Source organism: Astatotilapia calliptera, chromosome 23 (assembly GCF_900246225.1).
Source record: "Astatotilapia calliptera chromosome 23, fAstCal1.2, whole genome shotgun sequence".
NCBI lineage: Eukaryota > Metazoa > Chordata > Actinopteri > Cichliformes > Cichlidae > Astatotilapia > Astatotilapia calliptera.
In genome coordinates, this window is record NC_039323.1 from 33,182,965 (window position 1) to 33,198,897 (window position 15,933).

Sequence of the window (15,933 nt, forward strand, 5' to 3'; positions counted from 1 at the left end):
AACCTTTTTAAAACCCTTTTCATTTTATTTTTTAAACAATGCTAAAATAATTACACAGAACTTTGGTAAACGTATTTAGCTAGCGTTAGCAGTGCCAAAAGTTCCTTCTGTTTCCGAGTCCTGCATTGTGTTTACTTTAGGTTCCTCTGGTTATCTTCAAGATTTGGTTAAGTTTACCTACCTCCTCTTTATGGCACTTTCTGTTTCTGTGGCAGACCCAGTTTTTTATCCGTGTTTTGTTGTTGTTCCTTTAGCATAACCTGACCAGTCACATTGAGCATTCAGTTAGCATTAGCCATTCGAGTTAGCTTGTGTTATTAGCAAACCAACATGAGTAATAGGGGTGGGCAAAAAAATCGATACTGTGTAGTATCGTGATATTTTGTTTGCTAATAATGTATCGATACAGGGACAGCAGAAATCGATATTTTGTTACAAAAAAGGTTTTTGTGGACTGGAACTCTGACTTCAGAGCATGTTGATCCTTTTTCTGAGCAAGAATCCTGACATTCCTTCACTGTCCAAATGTGTTTAACTTGTTTTTTGGCAGCAATAAATATGACAGTTTACCTATTTTAATTTAAGACATGTTTTTTTTTAATTAAGTTTAAAACTTTTTTTATTTAATGTAAAATTATATTTTGTTTTAATTTACTTTCAAATTCTTCAGTTGCTGAATGGGCTGCATAGTTTTCAGAAATTGCATAGTTCAGAATAGCTATAATTGTACCAGATGGTTGCATTCAGTTAAGTTGGACTAGACTGTAATACAAATCGTTCAGTTTGTCAACAATAAAACTGACTGAAATGAGAGAAAGACTGAGTGTGAGACTTTGATATTAGATATGAATATTGATAAAGTTTACCTTTATGTACAGAATCTGAATATCGCAAAATATTTTTAAAAATTGCAATAATATCGTATCGTGCGTTAAGTATTGTGATAATATCGTATCGTGGGATGTATGGTGATTCCCACCTCTAATGAGTAACCTAAATTTGTAGGATCTAGTAGGAAATCTAACTAGATAATATATTATATTATACAAACTAATAAAGAAAATGTTTTTAATGTTTACCATTTTTTCCAGAAGAGAATTTTATACAAATAAAAGCATTTCTTTTTTTTCTTTACACATTACAAAGCTAAACATCACAACAATGTGATTGGTCAGACGCAATGTTGACAAACATAATTACGATGATGTAGGAAAAACACCCACAGCCACGAATCCTACATCTGTGCACCACAAATACTGGTTTATTTTCCTGTGACGAACACACTCTCATATCATATCACAGACACACACACACAAATACACAAACACAGTAGTGACATTAATGCACACACACTAAACTGCTAAAAGGACTCCCTCCTCACTTAGGCAGCCATGTGGTCACGCATGAACATTTTACCTTATGAAAGTAAAAGTACAGTATGCGAACATGCACATATTCCCTACAGTAGGTTTTCTCACAGGCATGTCAGCTCCTCTTTCAAGCAAAGCTGTCATTTCACAGGCATGAACAAATTCATGAGTTAAATTCACACACACGTTCTCTGACAGCTCAGTTTTACACTGTGCTGGGGTTTTCTTTCTCCGCTTTCACTGCAGCGCAAGCATGCCATCCTGCTTTTTGCACCGCGTAGGTGGCAGGAGCTTCTTCCAGTTTTTGCGGTGGTGGAGCTACGCTGGAACAGCCACCCTTTGACTCCACTTATTTGTCTGTCTCTCGCTTGTACTCTGTTCATGCCGCTTGCTTCAAACTAGGTCACCAAACTCGGGGTAAAGCAATGACATGCTCATGCATCTGTCACTGGATATCAGTGGTATCATTGTTATTAGGCAAGCAGACTGCCTCAGGACAGTTGTAAATCATTCTTTGTACGGAGATGTCCTAATTTGTGAATTTACCAATCAGAACATTGGATTAAAAGTCTATAAAACCAATAAATGTGCACTAGCCAAATACATTTTCTGTAAATTTGGAACTTAGTAGTCATTTCAAGGTTAAAGATAATACCACCAAGAGCTTAATCAAATGAAACCTTCTTGGGTCACTTAGGTGAATCTTCTCTTTAATCATATTTGTGGATAAGAAATTTCTTCATCAGAGGACTCAAAGGATTTATTATTAAGAATTCTTCGTATTGTTTCCTGCTTTTAACACATCAACTCTGAGGACAAAATGTTCACTTGCTCCCTATCCCACCCAATAACAGGTGTGATGGTGACGAGATAATCAGTTGTATTCATTGTCACTGTCAGTGGTCATAATGTTAAGTCTGATTGCTATATTTTACCCCTTTAGAAAGGAACTCATAGAAATACATATGCAGCAGGATCAGTCACAAAACTCTCTGAGTTCTTAGCTCTTACTTGTCACTGTGTGCACGCAGAACATGTAATTAAATCAGGTCCTTTGTCTTGATTGAGCCTACAGACTGCAGCCTCAGAAAACAACGAGTCTAATGATTTGCTGCTGTCTTCAACAGTTTTGGTAGACTTGTGTCCACTGCAGCCTCAACCTTGATGTTCTAGACTGACAGGACTGGAACCTAACATGGTCTTTCCCCCTTAGGGTTGGAGGAGCCATAAAGACTTGGTTGTCAGTCCGCAGGGCAAATGATTTATCCTTTTTGTCAAAACCGCTGGCATCTCACAGGTGTCTTTTGGCGTGGGTGGCATGATGTGCCAGGTCATGACAATAGTATGATCTGAGCCTCAATATGAGAGCTTTTAAAGGACCACTTGAAATGCCCTTAGTGAGTGTCATGTTACATGTTGAAGGTTAGTGTAGTGAATGGGTGCATTTTAACCCAGAGCACAGTCTTTTCCTAAACCAAAGTGTTTTTGGAGCCTAAACTCAGCCAGTGATTGAAACTGAAAGTAAAGAGCCAGTGCTGGTGACACCAATTAAAGAGTTAAAACAAGGTGTTAGTGAGACACAGTCATGTCTTCTGGTTGACAAACCTCTTCCTCCAACGCCAACTTTGCAAGCCTCACATATGAACCATTGTCCCTAAAGTACTTTCTTTCAATATTGCTATTAAAATACTATTGCTATTATAACACAATTTTACAGTAACTTTCCAGTTAGCTTGGAGCGGCTGCACATTCTCCTCCTAACCTTTTTATCGACAAGTTATTTCCATTTGCAAATTGTTATCACCAGCAGATTTTTTGCACCTTTCTGCATAAACTCTAGAGGTTGTATATGACACTCTAGGAAGGTCAGGAGTGTTGAAATCACTCAGACCAGCCTGTCTGACACTAGCAGTCATGCCTCGGTCAAAGTCACCGAGGTTGTGATCACGGGGTGAGGCTTATTTGGAGCTCTACAAATAAAGCAAATTTGAACTGACATTTTTTGGCAAATTCGGGTCAAAAGAGTTATGCATCTGTAGCTTTTATGACCTCAATCTTAGTGTATTGTGGCATTATGGTCCTCTACAGTCTCTGAATTGGCTTTGACACATGGTCAAACATTTGATAATGGTATCAATAATCCATCTTCTTCAGACCTTTGGGAACTGGGAGCAAAGTGACATGGCATTGAAATCCAGTGAAAGGATAGTAGGAAGCATATAGAGTAGATCCCCTTTTGCGTACAAAAGTAAACCCCCAGTGATGGAAATTCACCTAGGAAAAATTGCAGTTGTTGTCTTTTTACAGTTCCAAACCCTCTCAACTGTTTTGCTTGACACCTTCCAGCAAAGCAGTTGAAGCACTTTACCAGAGGCTTGCTGTAACACACAACTTTTTTTCCTGACTAACCACTAAGCAACACTCTTAAAGACTTTCACACAAAAAGACATCACAGTAGCACTTGACCAAAACGTTATTTATTAATATAAGCAATGTACCACGCACTAGAAAAAAGATATCTATTTCACTCCAGAGTCAGTTTTCATAAAATATTTCCCCTTGGAGTGCTGATCCAAGAGCAGAGTGGCTTTTTAGAAAATCCTACAGCCCCGCCCCACTCCTCAGAGATCTCACTGACAATCACAACAAACTTGGTGAGCAGGGCAAAAAGGGAAGTGATTTCTTTGACACCTTTTCTGTGCCAATGACTCTCCACTTTTCACACGAGCTGGGAAATTTTAATGGGGGTGATGAGGTCTCTGGGAGAGGCTCATGAGCGACTTTATTATGCTCGCCAGTGCTGATCCTGGGTTAGTACTCTGATTGCAAAGAGGCTTTATAAACACAGGTCCCAGTCAACTGAAACACACAGGTGGTTTTTGTTAAGACGTAGAAAATAGTGATATTTGATTTTATTGAAGTATCTACATGGACTAAGACACTTATAAAGTGTAGTAGAAATATCAGAGGTGAGGAGAGTTTACTGCGGTGTTGCCCAAACTCTGGTCAATTCAGTCAGTTCTTACACAGTTAGTTACATAAATTGTTGTCTGTGAAGGTTCTCAGTCATGCAGGTCATCGTAGTCAAAGGAGCTTCTAAGGTTAAATGGTGGGAAATCCCAGATTTAAGCCCAGTGGGAGTGTCCACCCAAGAGGGTCCATGTGCCTCTTGGGGGGACACTCCCATTGGGCTTAAATCTGGGATTTTCCACCACCATTTGACTTTAGAACTGAAGAAGTTTCTCGGATGAGAGGTGAAACGACTTCAAGCTACTTAAAGAAGTCCAGACGCTTTTCTTTCCAAGCTCCTCAGACTACATAGATCCATCAACTACTAATGCTGTGTCACAATTTCTTTTGAGCTAATGTATTAACCACTTAATACTGACCTGGTTACCTGTGAGCCTTAGGGGTAGAGATAATGTCCACCCCCTTGTATGCTCTAGTTCTGAAAAATGTACCTATTTAGTGTGCTGCTACAGGAAAATGTAACTATAACCCTAACCCTAGACCATTTGATGGTAAATGGTAGTTCCAATAGGAAAAAATTCTATGGAAATTATCCCATGAGATTTAATTTGAAAGATGGTAGAGGTTAAGGGTTTAACTATCGCAAGGTCACTGGCGTTCCTTCTAGGGTTAGGGTTACAGTTCCTTTTTGTAGAAAGTTGAACTGTTTGAAAATCCAAATGATAAATCTTTTATAAGGAAAAGTGTAATGCCTCTATATATGAGACGTCATTTGAAATATAACATCTCCTAGTTTTTGAAAATGTCCATACATTTTTTTCATGGGCTAAAATCAAAATTCCAAAGCCTCGATGGGTTGCCAATGACCTGGTGGACATTAAAGAAGTTAAATAAACAGAATAAGATGTGGCCCACAACTAATTGGGTGTTCTGTTTTTTTGTCCAGCAACCTTGAGGCTATTTGATTTTTACCTAAAAACCTCTGGACAGGAAACAAATGGCTCTTGAAGGCCTCATAAATAAAATATGTGGGATCCTTAAATATAAACTCATCTAAGCTGCTCGAACTGACTGAACTGAAACCAGATTGACTCTGGCCTTGCTACTGGCCTAACATACATTCCATATATACCTGTATGAAAATAGAAACATTAATTAGATACAACTTACATAAAAGCTTTTCTCTGAACATACAAATACTAGGGAAAAAGTGTGTGTGTTGGGAAGGAGAGAGGAAAAGGGCTGATTGTTCTACAAAGCCAAACAACTGCAAAAAACACCTTACAGTAAACAAAAGCATGTCTGAAATGCCACTGGCCCAGTCCAGCGTGTGTGTCTGCACGCCTCCACATATGGCATCAATTTTAAATGTTTGAGGAGGGCATGTGGGACTCCATTTAGAGTCCATGAAAAAGAATCTTGTATCATCCATTTTTCAACACTGTCCAATGTAGCATCTGTGTGTGTGTTTTGTGTGTGTGCATTTGTGTATGTGATATCACAATATGTAGAACCTATTTTACAGTACCTGGGATCATTTCCACCTGGGCACAGGACGATGTGCCTTAAGGGCCTGGCAGGACATCAGAGATTACTTTCATTTTTCGACTGAAAATAAAAAGTAAGCAAAACTGAAGCTTTCATCAGGGCTTCAATTTAATACACTCAAGCTATACTTCTGAAACTGAATGGGCCAGGTGCAGCATTTATGCATTTCTTCAGGGTTTAAGTGGCTTGTGGCCAAATCGAAAATGTACCCGTTTAACTATTTTCATTTTGGCACAACAATTTGTCTTTACTCAGGCCTATATCATTTGTAGCTTATAATTCTTCGGGAGGGGGGGTGAGAACTGTGTTCAACATTGAACTTGAACCAATCATAGTGGCCCTTGGCTAGCTTTTATATACAGTGTATATTCTCATTTCGGTATGCCAAATGTTAAACTGTATTTAACAACTGTCAACTCAGAAAAAAACAAAAAGACTAAAGTTTGTTTAATAGCTCTATGTAAAACTCGCTAACTAGTTACTGTTTAACCTAAAGAGTAAAAGTGCTAACTTATGTCTTTAGTTGCCGAAGAATTTACAAGTCCAAAAACTGTAAGTTTTACAGGTCCTGGCAGATATCCCTTTAGGCAGATCTGGATGCTTCTCCCAAGTTTCAGTGTTTGCATCAGGCTTGCTAGCTACTGGCTGCTAATTTCACATTCAGACATTAATTAGTCTCCTCAATGAACTCTTGGCAAAGAAAGTCATGCTATTCATTCTCTAAAGTAAGTGTTCCTGAAAGAAGCACAAGTAAATTGTTGGATCATAAAAAATAAGGAGGGATAATGTCATTCAGGGAAAAAGGCCAGTTAATATTTTGTTACTCTATTTCAGTTATAAATTATATACATAGAACCAATATAGACAAAAGGTAAATGCATTAAATTCATTTTGCTTTTACTAGAATAATGATACATTTGGAATTGAAACTTCTCTCTAAAATAAACCTACAAGCCCCAAAAGTCTTCTACCAGTAAACTAAATAAAGAGCTAAATAAAGACCATTATTTGAGAATATAAAGTACAATTTTGGAAATATCCAATTTTTCCTTTAAGCCTAAGTAATGCATAAATTATATTAAAAACTCAAAGTCTATTTAAGTAAGAAAAAAAAACCCTTTTTTTAAACTGGTGTGTTCTTGGAAAAAAGCAGCAGTACTCCAACCCCAATCTGTTTACTGCAACATACAAAATATGCCCAGGTAGTTTTAGATCAGTCTGCAGACATTATGCAGTTTTTATATAGTTGTTGTGTGCGAATATAGCCCAGCATTCATTAAAAACTCCCAAATCTTCTTGGCATGTACTGTAAACGGCATGTTCAAACAAAATAGTCATGTTCAACAAAACAGTCACTGACTCAATAAATAAGATTTTACCATACAACCACTGCCCCTGGCTGGAACCCATATTTAACAAGTAACAGCTGATGTGACCTGCTGTGAAAGAACAACTAGTTCCAATAAGAAGAAGAACAAGAAAACAACTATTCTCAAAAAGGGAACTAATTCTAGGGTACAACTAAAACTAATGTGCTACGAAATGAATGGTGAGCGTTGGTTTTTAAACATCTCCAGTGGTGAGAACTGTGTTCTGGGTTTGTTTCATCAAAGACTAAACAGCTCAGCATGCGGCGGTGTGATGGATGAGGTAATAAAGATAATGAAGGGAACTCTGAAGCTGCTTCTCTCGGTGCCGCACCCTTTCTAAAGAAGGCACTATGGGTGCTTCGCCATCTCCACGACCAAGAGTCAGCTCTGCAACCCCTGTTCCCAAATGTCTCTGAAGTCACAGCTGTCTGTTGTTTGGTTTCTGAGAGAGTCATAAGTGGGACTCATCCATTCAAGTTAATGCTGGCGGCTTGTTATTCTACTGCTGAGCGATTTATTCACGGTGGAGTGGCACTGCTCAAAGTATCATGGCCTTTACACTGTGCACCCGAGCACACGTGTATTTTTGAATACGTCATATCACTCCAGAGGCAGCATGTCCCTCACAAGTCCCACACAGCAGATCCACCTCATTTCTTCCCCTATGTTTAGCACTGACCTCAAATCACAAGCCGTGGTGCAAAGTGCCGCGGGCTGTTTCAGCAGTGCCCACACATCACGGCTTGAGACAGACTAGAGGTAGAGGTAGCTGACCCAGTACACAATGTTAAAGAGCAAGAACGAGGTGGGGAAGAAAACCCGGGAGTAGGCATCCAGCTCACGGATGTTGACGTGGATCCGTCCTTTCCTCCAGCCGCCTTCTTTACACTCCTCATAGCAGCAGAAGAAGCTCTTGCAGTCCTTTCCATCCAGGCACTCGTGCAGACAACTGTCATCATAGTCATGCCAGAACAAGGAGTTGCCCATGGGCATCATAGGCCGAGGGGTGGGACCCATGTTGAAAGACGAGTAGGCCTAGGATAAAAACGGAGAGAGAGAATAGGTGAATTAATTAAGACTTACGTAATCTATTCCCGAAGCAATGACTGTCACATCAAAATTACAAGCCACAGCTAGGCATAGAAAGTCCAGATTGTCAATGCGGCTAGCAATCTTAGGCTTTAGTTAGTCAACAAGTGTACCTGATGTTTGGCTTCTAATCTCAGTGCTAGTCCAGGTCCAACATCAACAGCCAATTTGTGATCTAGCTAACATCATTTTTGGGGGGCGGGGTCACACAACTCCATAATTCAGAGACATTTTAGAGGTACTTGAAGACATTTTTTGACACTAATATAAAAGTAGGATGGCAGTGTCCTTGCAATAAGCAAAACTGATGGTTACCTAGTGATTACAATTTTTCACATTCAGTGACCAACTGCAAGTAGTTGCGGCAGCCAAATTTTAATCGAAATGCAATTGCACAGGTTGCCTGGTGGGAGACAACCTGTCTCTACACAATCACAGTCAGACTAAGACTGACAGAATGGCAAAAGTTTGCATATAATTGACTACTAATGTATAAACATATACAGATTGTCAACATGCTGCAATCAGTTGGTCAGTCTGTGCTGATGAATGTTAACTGCATTAATAGACTGTGGTTAGCCCAGTCCATGGGCAAACTCTTTGCTATGTCAAAATGCAAGGTTGCCAAGCCCCTGTGTTATTTTTCTGTTAAAATTGTGTCCAGTAGCAACTATGTCACTATATGTGGAGAGATTTCTGAATGTCTTTTTCAAATCTATGAGGTTCAGGCTGGACTCTGAAGAAGTAGTAAATGTGACTTTCTGTTTAATGTTGATTTCTGAGAATACAGACAGCAACAAATTTGTGATAAACATATACTTTCTTGTAACTGCCAACTTGACCTTATTGCCATTTTATCATTGTCTTGAGGCACCAAACATACTTAGAAGACAATAGCTAACTGCAAGTATTTGCAAACCTTGTCACCCAAGATTACAAGTTCATTGCATACAGTTACAATAATTGTGGTTGGGCTGTGGGCTCCAACCACCTATAACTGTAGCATTACACATATCCTGGCTATGTTGCAAGCCTTTCTTTTTCTTTTAGGTGGTTAGTGAATGTTAGTAATTTTATGTCTTTATGCTAAAAATTGCAAAAACGAATGCTAAAATTACATTCTTCTTTCCACTTAAATACTTTAGGTTCAAAACTATTTCACATTTTGCCACGAGCCTGGGCTACTTCTTTGTAGGTCACCAACTATAGTAAAACGATGCAGATACTGACGTATATTATCATCATTAGCCTAATAAGCTAGTTGCACGACATAACAAGAAGTCTCGAGCACTGCCACTTCATAAAAAGCTCCATTGTTCAGATGATTGCTAATATTTTCAAGCAGTGCCCTTTTTGTTGTATTGCACTATATTTCATTAAAGTATTAAAGGAGAAATTGTGCCTTCAGTAAATTACCACACTCTGTATGATTTATCATTTCTCCAAAATAGAGAGATTATAAAGACACAAAGCCATGGCATATATTTATTGATGTATTTGAGTGCTTAAAAACTCCAACTTTCAGCACACAATTGATAAGCTGAATAGATTTTTGAGCGATGTGCCATTCTCATAGTTCTGCTGTTATTAGTTATAACAAAAAAAACAAAAAAACAGTACCAACAATAACATTTTGTGTAATCAATTTCTAACAGCACAAGGATTTCTGTGATGTTGAAATTAATGACAGTGTTCAATCATATTGTAAACCAAACAAGCTGATTTACAAAAGTACAAATGGCTAAGAAATATGTTTTGTTATTTTTTCTTTCACATAATGCAGCTTTAGAAAGAATTTTTGAGACCCCATTGCCAAATAAGTACCTCCTGAGAAAATTTGTTACATGACTCCCTCCCTGATGTTTATGAAATCATGCGAGGCCAACTAATTGGGTTAAAATCTTTTTTAAAAGGTTTCCCGTCCTCCACTACTCTGTTGAAGGAAGGGTGGTAGGCGAGAGAGAGGAATCGTTAGATGTGTCGTGTGGAGTAAGAGATTTGACGGAGTGGGCAGTACAAGGGAACGACACGAATGGTGGTGATTTGGGAGGGGGGGGGCTTCCCCACAGACAGAGCGGGCCAGAATACAGTGAAGAGTCAGAGATGCAGAGGAGGGGACTGTATGTAACACAACTTAATTATTCAGCCTGAGCTGGCAGTCTGTTTTAGCCCTGAGACACATTCAGCAGAACTCCTCTACACTGGGAGAAAATAATGAATAGGGAGGGGATCTGGAGAGAGGGAAATGACAGCAACAGTGGCTGACTCAGTCTTAGTAGATGTGCGCCGACGCCATTAAAGCATTCGCGGCAGGTGCAGCCTTGAGAACGCCCACACAGAGTGGTAGGCTCTCATACAGGAGTGGCGGGTTGAAAAGAAATGCATTCAGCTGCACACATGTGCTAATACAGACATGTCAAACTCCTGGGTAGATATTGTGTATTTCCCATATATATATATATATATATATATATATATATATATATATATATATATATATATATATGGGCACCCTATGGATCAAATCAATATCAGTTTTTGAAGGTTGGTGTGATTACAGCGAAGACAGTGAAAGAAAGTATTCAGTCGCGTTCTTTCCTCTTCAGACACCTTAACCACTTTACACCCACCGGGTCATCAGCAACCTGCTAGGGTTTCGTGTTTCATGCATGAATTTGGCATTACAGTTTTGTTTTTCAAAGCTTTTCCATTCGGGTGTTCCAAATAGGCAACAACTTTGTAAAAGGGCTAGACCGTAATCTGTCATTCCTAAACAGGTAACTGGAAATGTGGTTACAATGAAAACACAGATCTAAAAGGGAAACAAACTGATAAAAATATAGTCTGGTCACCTTTTTTCTACTTATGACAAGATGGAAACTGTGGAGATGTGCAGGAGTCCTAACAACAGAGTGAGGAAGAGGTGGAGAAAGGTGACAAGTAGAAGTAGAAGAAGAAGGCTGTAAGAAAATATATGGAGGGACATAATTAGGAAGGGAGAGATTCAATGATTCAGGTAAAGTAAATAGCTACTTTGACATTGAGCCACTGCAATAGCTAAACTTCAGCTTTTAATTATCACATGCTGTAGTGCAAACCAACTATTCTAACTCAACAACGACTGTACCAACCTGATTAAAACCTGTTTTAATACCAATAATCAAACAAAATGAAATATATAGATAATGTGTATGTAAGAGCGATCATGGTGGGCTGTCTGGACTTAAACTGCCAGGGCTGAATTTATTGTTGCAGTCCAGCTCTGGTCCGTAGTCTGTCTTTATTTGTTTGTGGGTTTCTGTTCTTCTCGGCATCCCTTCTTCTCTTGCTATTGTTCATATGAAGGCTGGACCTAGCCTCTTTGGCTTCAGGTACCATTTTATAGTCTTAAGCAGTGTTTCCCAACCCTGTGGAACCACGGCACATAATTCACATTAGAAAAATGACACGGCACACCACCAAAAAAAAATGTCACAAAAAGCTTATTGATATTTTTTCCCCGCGCACCAGGTATAGTGGAATTGGCTCGGTTTGTCCCCAGTATACCTTGTTGCTTTCTTCTGACCGCTACTCATGCTAGGGCCTTCATCTGGGTTGGAGTTTTCTCCAGGACCCAGATCAGATTGACTACTTTTTTCTTTTCAAATATTTAGTTATTGCTATTGCGCACTGTGTCGTTTCACAGCATGACTATTATGTCATTTCTTCTTCATCTTCGTCTGTTTTAATGGCAATTGGCTACCCAGTCCTTGTAGGAAGTGTAGTTCAACTGCCCTCTAGTGGAAGAGAATGTAATTGTTCTGCCGGTTGCTTAGACCAGCGGTCCCCAACCTTTTTTTGCGCCACGGACCGGTTTATGTCCGAAAATATTTTCACGGACCGGCCTTTAAGGTGTTGCGGGTAAAAACAACAAAATAAAACCAGTGCCAGTACCATAAAAAATAAGATTTATTCATAACACAGGAAAAGACCCAGGGAAACCAAGTTAACGATAAAAAAGATGAAAAAAAAAATCACAATAAAAAACTATAAAAACCCTAAAAACAACAAATTTCACATCCACCTCAACTCTCATGGCCCGGTACCAAACGACTCACGGACCGGTACTGGTCCGTGGTCCGGGGGTTGGGGATCGCTTGTTTAGAGTACTAATCAGGTGGAACCAGGTAATCTTCCACGGCACACATGATCATTTCTTCGGCAAATACAGTGGTTGGGAAACAGTGGTCTTAAATTTGGGATTTTGGCTGCTACCACACAAAGAGCACTGCATTCTCATACAGTAGTATATATTTTGTTACCCTGTATTTATACATGTGCAATGACAATACAGTTAAATCCTAATCCTAATCCTAGTGACAAGCAGTGTTGGTCAAGTTACTTGAAAAAAGTAATCAGTAACTAATTACTGATTACTTCCCCAAAAAAGTAATCCCGTTACTTTACTGATTACTTATTTTCAAAAGTAATTAATTACTTAGTTACTTAGTTACTTTTTAAAAACACGATTTACAACCTGAATAGGTGATAAAGCGATAGATCTTTCAGCCCAATTCTACTTTTTCAACATAATCCATCATACAAAATGTAATCAAATGGAAAAGTCTCTTTTTAAAACTTGTTTTGTTAGTTTTAATCTTTTAATTTTATGTATCAAGCAAAAATTTAATTATATGCAACATTCACTGACTTGAATAAATTAGTTTAACGTTTAAACCTATTTTCTGCACATTCCAGCACATAATTTTTTTTTGTGTGTGTTTACACTTACTCTTTCAAATAGATGCACGTAAAACACAGCAGAAAATAAATAAAGTCAAAGACTAGCAGTCCTGTTGCTCTATTTTCACCTGTAAAGCAGGAGTAGGGCAGGCGGAGGTTTACCCTGGTGCAGGTGTGCGCGGCGGTCAGTGGAAGAATCCGCGAGTTTCTCACACTCTCTCCCACAATCGATATATTATCCGTTGTTGATCTGCACACAGCTGTTGCCACGAACGGCGCACTCGCTTACGTCACTGTCATGAGACATTCTCGCAAAAAATCACGGTTTTAGTAACGCAGTAACGCAGCGTTCCTACGGGAAAGTAACGGTAATCTAATTACCATTTTTGCAATAGTAATCCCTTACTTTAGTCGTTACTTGAAAAAAGTAATCAGATTACAGTAACGCGTTACCACCCATCTCTGGTGACAAGTCCATCACAATATAGCTGTCCCCTAACATACCCTGGTTTATTGTCTGTTTTACTCTAAATGGGACCATAATTTACAAAATGAACCTCAGGTTGGATTGAATAAGACTTCAAGCGAGTGATTGAGACCATAAACCTACTGAAAAACTGCTTACAGAGCTCATAAATCAAGTGAAACATAGGCCTGTTTTCTCATAGCCTTCTATATAATCACACTCCTTTTTGCAAACAATAAGTCTGGTGGTTGTTAGAAAGAATGCAAGTTTGATGCACGCGGTCCTCCTTTTTGCTACTCATTACTCATACACTCACCACAGGCTTACCATTCTCTTCTTTGGGGGAGGTCTGCGTATACTGTAGGAGTAGTAGTTGAGCATGGCGTACTCAATCATGGCAGCGAAGACAAACATGAAGCAGACGGTGACAAACAGGTCCATGGCGGTTACGTAGGACACTCTAGGAATAGAGTTTCTGGCCACTGTGCTCAGCGTGGTCATGGTCAGCACTGTGGTGATTCCTGCAAAAGTAACAGAAGCATGAGGATAGGAAGGAGAGTCACTTCACAAAGCATGCACGATGAATTGCTGGTCACCAGTAGGATGACCCATGTGGATGTCAGTGATTATGTAACATGTGAGCAGCACTTTATTAATCGCTATTAATAATGCACATGGGGTATTCTGGGTAGATGTCCCCAGTCTTGCATCAATCCTTTCTATTAAACACCCACAGCGGGATACGTTTTGAGGGTGGTGCAGCAGAGTGGTCGTAATTATCAAATGATTCAATGTAATTTTTCTTTTTATTCTCTCTCGTTCCACTTACGATCAAAATGATGTTTCAAAAAGAGATCTGTGGGTTAAGCACTTCTATTACACAGAGGCTTATGAGGCGGATCCTGAGTTGTCTCTGGAGTGGTGCAAGTAGTGCAGCCACAACTCAGCAAGCACATTCCTGTTTTTGTTATTTCTGTATATCTGCAAAGGAATGTGATTTGGGACCAATCGGATAAATAGTTGTTAAGATGGCCAAAAAAGAGTGACACACATGGAGATTCCTTGCAAATACCTTGTTTGCATGGGGAATACAGTATATTTAAGAAAACAACTACGAAAAATAAAAAGAATCCTGTTTTTTTAGTAAAAAAAACAAAAAAAACCCGCAAAAAGTACAGTTTATTTAAATTCTACATTTTTTTTTAACATTTCTTTCTATCCTGTTTACCTTTTGTACCAAAATGACTCATCACTATTCTGATATTTTATTTTTATGCTTTTTTATTGGTCATATCCAATAATTCACTCATTCAGCCAAAGTTGAACTGTCCTGATGTAGTCCTGTCTCTTTATAAACAACCAAATATCAGTTTTCGGCTGTTGAAGAAACAGCTCAACAGCAAACAGCAAATATGCTCTCAAATACATTATCATTGATTATATCAGTGATGTGTTCACTGACAATGTTTTCCCATCAAAAACTCTGCACTTTTCACAGTTGTGTTCAGACACTGGAAACACTTTACTTCAGGTCAGGAAAAAAAAAACAGCTTCTCCGACCTAAACCTAAACCTGAAGTTGCATCTGAACTTAATCCAGAGCGTAAACCCAAGTCTAAAAAGCTTTGTAGTTGCATATAATCATCATTTTGATGACTGTGTTGAGGTCAGTGAAGTGAATGATTTAATTAGCCATGGTTGCTACTTCCTTTTGGACTTTTCTCTCTGACATGATCTTAGTTCGGGCCTCGTGTTCAGCCAGTGATGATGGTGATAATGGTTTTGTTCTCTTGCTTTCATTGCAGGGTCTCCTGCAGATGCAAAGTCTTCTTTGCCTCTTCTTTTGAAAGCTCATCCGCGATGTTGCTGCTTTCCTGTTTTTGCTCCTCCATGACTTTATGTAAACCAAAGCCTCATACTTTTAAGCATGAGGCTTTGGTTCTTGGTCCAAATTCAGTGGCGTTTAATTTTTTTTTTTCAAAGAAGGGTCTCATTGGTGCAGAGCTTAACTTTTAAGCTCAGTAACTTCACAGCTGGACCTCTGCTGCTCTTTCAGGTGTCGCTGTTCCTTCCCTGGATGAGCAGATCAGCCTGTCTGTGTGTGAAGTCTCAGTGGTTTAGGTTGAAGACTGCACACACAGCTCTGCAGCACTTCTTTCTTCCTGCAGGTCTTGGATAATCTTGTCTGGTTTAGCAGTTGTATGATTATTATCTGTGTTAGCTGTGTTGTTCTCTTCAGTACCCACATTTGAGGTTCTCCACTGTTTTAGACTTGGACTTATGACTGAAAGCCTCTTCCAGCTGCTCCTGGCTGCATGTAAAGCCAATCCAGCTGAGTCTTGGAGTCTGAAGTTCTGCTGTTTGCAGATACCAGTCTGGTATAACTGGTATCTGCGGAT

At 39.1% G+C, this 15,933-nt stretch overlaps 1 pseudogene; it reads right to left on the minus strand.

Moving 5' to 3' along the window:
- Window positions 1–6,983: 6,983 nt before the first annotated feature.
- The window catches only part of LOC113016850 (gamma-aminobutyric acid receptor subunit gamma-3-like), a 187,537-nt pseudogene continuing 178,587 nt past the window's right edge, over window positions 6,984–15,933 (minus strand).